This window comes from Culex pipiens, unplaced genomic scaffold, assembly GCF_016801865.2.
Source record: "Culex pipiens pallens isolate TS unplaced genomic scaffold, TS_CPP_V2 Cpp_Un0003, whole genome shotgun sequence".
Lineage (NCBI taxonomy): Eukaryota > Metazoa > Arthropoda > Insecta > Diptera > Culicidae > Culex > Culex pipiens.
In genome coordinates, this window is record NW_026292820.1 from 533,499 (window position 1) to 539,781 (window position 6,283).

A 6,283-nucleotide genomic window follows, 5' to 3' on the forward strand; every position below is an offset into this window, starting at 1 on the left:
TTTGACTACAAGCTTGCACTCTGTTTCTCTGCTTGGACTTTTGTCGTCTTCGTCGTTTTCGTTTGCTATCCGCTGCGCTGCGTTCCTGGCATGTTTATTATAATTTTCAACTAAAATATCAGGTTTGTTTTGAGATATATTTATTTATTCTTAAATTATGTCAAAGTGCACGGAAAAAAATAATTTAAAGAAAATACAGCTTAGGCTCATTAAAAAATTACAGCAAATGTCAGGTTAACAGGGTTTGTTTGTTTTTCCAAGCATTACAAGCAGTTGTTCGTATATGCTAAATAATCATGATAATAATTTAATTATTTAAAAAAAAATCAGGTAATACAAATTATGTTACTTTAGGTAGTTTACTTAAACAAAAATATACTTTATTACAAGTCAAGGCAATTTTACAACTATTGCTGCAAATTTTCATTCATACTCTATAAAATTATTACTTTTTGTGTTGTCTGAAAATTTCTTTCTGTGTTCCAACAAATATTGCAACTTTTCTTAATTTTTTGTCGTTTTCCTGATTTTTTTGAAAAAAAATATAAAAAATAACATTATCCCTATTTAAAAATTTACTCAATAATAAAAGATGACCGTGGATGAATGACGATCATGGATGAACTAATTCATCGAAATTTTTATTCTCTCTCACACGCTCTGGTAATATGATATCTATTGTTAATCACATAATACATTTAATTTTATATCTTAAATCAAACCTGCTATTTTAGTTGAAAATTATAATAAACATGCCAGGAACGCGGCGCAACGGACGGCAAACGAAAACGACGACGACGACAAAAGTCCAAGCAGAGAAACAGAGCGCGAGCTTGTAGGCAAACAGGCAGGCAAGCAAGCTCGTGAGAGAGTTTGAACCTGAGAGAGAGCACGTGCGTATATGCATTGGAAATAAACATCGTTATTAGGTAGCCCCTTACAGCTGGCCGCGCAAAAATGGTCAGTTTTGGGCGCTAATAACTTCGCGGGAAGTTATCCTAGAAATATGGTGTCTTCGGGTAAGTTGTTCTAAATTTAATGAAGGTTCTACATTTGAGAAATGGTAAGAATCGAATAACTATGGTGCCTTTCACAGGTAAAAAAGTAAAACAGTTACTATGGATACAAAGAGACGAGTTGTTCCTTTTAATTCCGCTATATATTTTTAATATCTTGACAGATACGTATTTCTGTAGACTTCATCAGTATTCTGTTCTCGACTGAAGGTTCATCGCTGGGGTATCCGTATTTGTAGTTACTGTAGGTACTACCTCCTTGTTCTTCTTTGGTGCCTGTATAGGTAACAGCTTAAACAGCCACGTTGAGCCGTTACCTGAATCCTTGTTGAGTAAACGTTTGTTGCCTGCCTTGAAGATTTCCAAACTTTCGGCGACAGCATGGAACAGAGCTACTTCCAGTTCAGGGATTGCATCTACCAACAGAGGATGGGAGCATCGATGGGTAACCCACTGTCACCGTTCCTGAGCGATGTTTATATGGCTGCTTTGGAACACGAACTACAGACCAAAAACCTACTACCAGAACGTTGGTGGAGATACGTGGATGACGTCTTCTGCATCATCAAAAGGGATTCACTAACAACGGTACTGGACACCATAAACAGTGCACGCAGAAGCATCAAGTTCACTTACGAAATGGAAGTCGAAGGAAAGTTACCTTTCTTAGACATCCTGATCCTAAGAGAACCAGGTTGCCCATCTTCGTTTTCTTTCGAGATATACAGGAAGCCAACAAACACCAGAAGAACAATCCCAGCCACGTCAAACCATTCATTCCAACATAAGATGGCAGCATACCATTTATACATAGGATGACAACTTTACCCCTCAGCGAAGCAGGAAAACAAAAAGAATTGGAGTACATTTTTGAAACAGCGGAAATCAACGGTTACAGCAGAACAACTATCCAAGCAATCATCGATAAGAAGGAAAGAAAAATCCACAGAACGTCACTCACAACCCTTGCACCACCAGTAGAGCCACTACGAAGAGCAGCAGTAGAATTCGACTACAGGATAACACGCCCATTACGACAAAAACTGGCTAAATTTGGCATCGATTTAGTGTTCAGTAGTAGAAACCAGAGCTGAAAATGTCAGGGGTCCTGACGCGAAAATCGGCGACGCATACACGATTTTTTCAGATCCATTCACAGAACCGCAAAACCGTGACATAAACAAACCCGACTCAGTCGTGAGTGCCCTAGTTCACTGAGCAGCTGCAATGCGAGGCAGTAGTCGACCAACGCTCATTCGACGTTGCACGCACACACATAAAGAAACAAGTTTTTACACAAAAAGTTGGTATTTATGCGTGGAAATGTAATTTTGAATATAAGTTATGGTTGTTTTAAATGTTTTGCACAGTCTAGAACCATTCAATTGTTTAAAAATAGTCAAAATAGTGTTTAGAGAGGATTTTACGAGTCAGTCATACGACACGAATTGAGTGAGTGTAGCTCATTTTTTCACGTCTCTCATTCTCCAGCAGCCGACCGGCACGAGTCAGGCGGCAGTGGTTGAACGGACACAGTAGGCTTACAGTCAGATGCTAGCAGTGAACTGACATTTTGGTTTGCTTCATGTGTACGCTGGGTTGGAAACATTTTGCAGGCCTGGTAGAAACAGCCAGTTGGAATCCATCTTAGGTTCAACGAAAGACCCCATACCGACTTTAGGCAAACCCGGCATTTACGAGGTATCCTGCGGCCACTGTGATATGAGCTACATTGGACAAACTAAGAGATTGCTGCAAACCAGGTTGGGCGAACATATAGACACCGATGTCAGAATTGCCAAGGAGGAAATACGGAAAGGATTTGTCCCCCATTTAAAGTCAGCAGTAGCCGAACACATCATCAAGGAGAAACATAACATCACAACTAGCGACGCGGTCATCTTAAGACACATCACGAACCCATCGAAGCTTGCTGTCGCCGAAAGTTTGGAAATCTTCAAGGCAGGCAACAAACGTTTACTCAACAAGGATTCAGGTAACGGCTCAACGTGGCTGTTACCTATACAGGCACCAAAGAAGAACAAGGAGGTAGTACCTACAGTAACTACAAATACGGATACCCCAGCGATGAACCTTCAGTCGAGAACAGAACACTGATGAAGTCTGCAAGTAGTAGACGAAATACGTATCTGTCAAAGATATTAAAAATATATAGCGGAATTAAAAGGAACAACTCGTCTCTTTGTATTCATAGTAATGGATTCTGCTAAAACGCTCAACCAAACCACAAGTAAAACAGTTGCTTTTCTCCATACATTTTGACGATTTTTCCCATACAAACTTTAAGTGATTGAAGGGAGGGGTTCCCGTGGTCAGAATGAGCTCAAATTTGGAATTTAGCCTAGTGATGGGTCAATCTTTGATTTCAGGGGGTAGCACCAAAAAAGTCCGGATTTGGACCACCCTAGTACCCAGGTATCAAAATTTGCTAAATAAAAAAATCGCTCTAGAAAGATCAGGGCTGGTTTCTAGGTTAGTCAAGGGTAGTCACCGACTGACTAAGGTTTTCAAAAAAAATAATAAAATAATTTTTTTTTAAAAAATATTTAAAAAAAAATACTGCGCCCTCTTAAAAAAAACTATACCGCCCTCAGGAGCGCGCTGAGTCCGAAAATTGCACTTTGCAAATTTGCCAAGTTGCTAATTTGTGCTGCGCAAAAATTTTCATTGAAAAAAACGCCCCTAGGTACCCAGGTACCAAAATTTGTTCGAACACGGAACCGGTTGTTGCGTTTGAAACGGAATTTGTATATGATTCTAATTAGATTCAGTTTCAGAATTCGGATTGATTTGACTGGGAGGTTTTCCATAGGGACGTGGCGTTACATCGTGCTGCCATCTGGTTTTTTTAAGTGCAAGAGTGGAAAAGTGCTGAGTCATCGTCTAAAAATAGACGGCGTCCTATCTCGCCCATCAAAATGAATTCGATAATGGAGTCGGTTTCGATGGAGAAAAAATTTAAAACGTGGTCTAAAAATAGCGACGCCATCCCCCTATACTGATGAGCATTAGGGTGTAATATGGTTGCATGGAAAAAAATAAAGTTGTCCAAATTTAGCGAGCACACCAATTTTTCAGTTCCTTTTGGGGTCCTAAACAACTCCCTAAAGTTTGGGAACGTTTGGTTTAGTCCTCACTTTGCGCAAAGCGATTCAATTTTCCATATAAATTTGTATGGGAAAAAACATTTTTTTAGATTTTGATATTTATAAAATCCACGTTTCACGCTGTACTAAAACCGGATTCATATTCGGATGCTCTGGAAGGTGCTCTACAACTTTCCCGAAGAGAGTTTGGTGCTAGCTTGTCGCTGAAAGAAGATACAGCGTCCTCAAAACTCGTCTAAAACGTGATTTTCGATCAAAAAACACGTTTTAGACGAGTTTTGACAACGCTGTATCTTTTTATAGGAGCAAGTTAACACCATACTCTCTTCAGGAAAGTTGTAGAGCACATTCCAGAGCATCCGAATATGAATCCGGTTTTAGTACAGCGTGAAACGTGGATTTTATAAATATCAAAATCTAAAAAAATGTTTTTTCCCATACAAATTTATATGGAAAATTGAATCGCTTTGCGCAAAGTGAGGACTAAACCAAACGTTCCCAAACTTTGGGGAGTTGTTTAGGACCCCAAAAGGAACTGAAAAATTGGTGTGCTCGCTAAATTTGGACAACTTTATTTTTTTCCATACAACCATATTACACCCTAATGCAACATGTATGCTCATTAGGGTGTAATATGAAAATCGATTTTCCAGCACAGCAATTTTTCAGTTCCTTTTGGGTTCCTAAACAACTCCCCAAAGTTTGGGAACGATTGGTTTAGTCCTAACTTTGCGCAAGCGATTCAATTTTCCATATAAATTTTATGGGATTTTTTTTTTATTTTGATGTTTATAAAATCCACGTTTCACGCTGTACTAAAACCGGATTCATATTCGGATGCTCTGGAATGTGCTCTACAACTTTCCTGAAGAGAGTATGGTGCTAACTTGCTCCTATAAAAAGATACAGCGTTGTCAAAACTCGTCTAAAACGTGTTTTTTGATCGAAAATCACGTTTTAGACGAGTTTTGAGGACGCTGTATCTTCTTTCAGCGACAAGCTAGCATCATACTCTCTTCGGGAAAGTTGTAGAGCACCTTCCAGAGCATCCGAATATGAATCCGGTTTTAGTACAGCGTGAAACGTGGATTTTATAAATATCAAAATAAAAAAAAAAGTTTTTCCCATACAAATTTATATGGAAAATTGAATCGCTTTGCGCAAAGTTAGGATTAAACCAATCGTTCCCAAACTTTGGGGAGTTGTTTAGGAACCCAAAAGGAACTGAAAAATTGCTGTGCTGGAAAATCGATTTTCATATTACACCTTATGTTGCATATATGCAACGATACGACTTGAACTAACTTTGGAGAAAAAAATCAAAATGCACAAATGGTCATTCTGATCTACTTCCCACTCGTAAAATAATCTGGTAAATTTGAGTTTCTGGCGCAGGCGGACGTTTGTCGTGCAGTTCAGTCACACTTGGCACACTTTTTCTAGCCAAGTTTTGCGTAAAGCGGTAAACGCACTTCGGAAGGAACCGGTCAAGAAAAAAATCAAATGGACAGCAGCGGCAGCGCAAGCAAGTCAGAGAGGGTGAAGAAAAGCCCCAAGAAATCGCTCCCTCTCCTTTGTTCTGCTGTTCGTAAAGCTGTTTCTTGACCCCTTTCCTTCCGATCAGCGTACTAGCCTTAACACCAGACGAATCTGGCGAAAATCGGGCAAAATTTCTGCCAGCTGTCTGGCAACAAAATCAACCGGTTCAATCGGTTGAACCGTGCACGACCGGTTTGTGTCATATTCGCCAGAAATAATGGCAGAAATCTGGGGTAAATCTGGGGGAAATTCTGACAGATGGCTGGCGCAAGCTCCCAGACGAACGCCAGAATTGCGCCCGCAATTTCCCACCGGGATTCCTTATGATTCGAAAATGCGCAGTCACTTTTTACAAGTTTTAATTTGCTTGTGAAACCTGCCTAATCAAAATTTTGTTGTTCTTTGCAGTGTTGGGCTTTCTTATAATAGTTTTTATCGCAAGTGTAACAGGTTTTTTCGTAATGTGGTTCACTGATGTTTATGATAATTCAATACTAGAGGTAAATTTAATGTGGTATTGTTTTGTCCAAAACCAAAATATGTTTTTTTTTACAGAAACTAAAGCTGACGTACAACTCAACCGCTGCCGAGTGGTGGGAG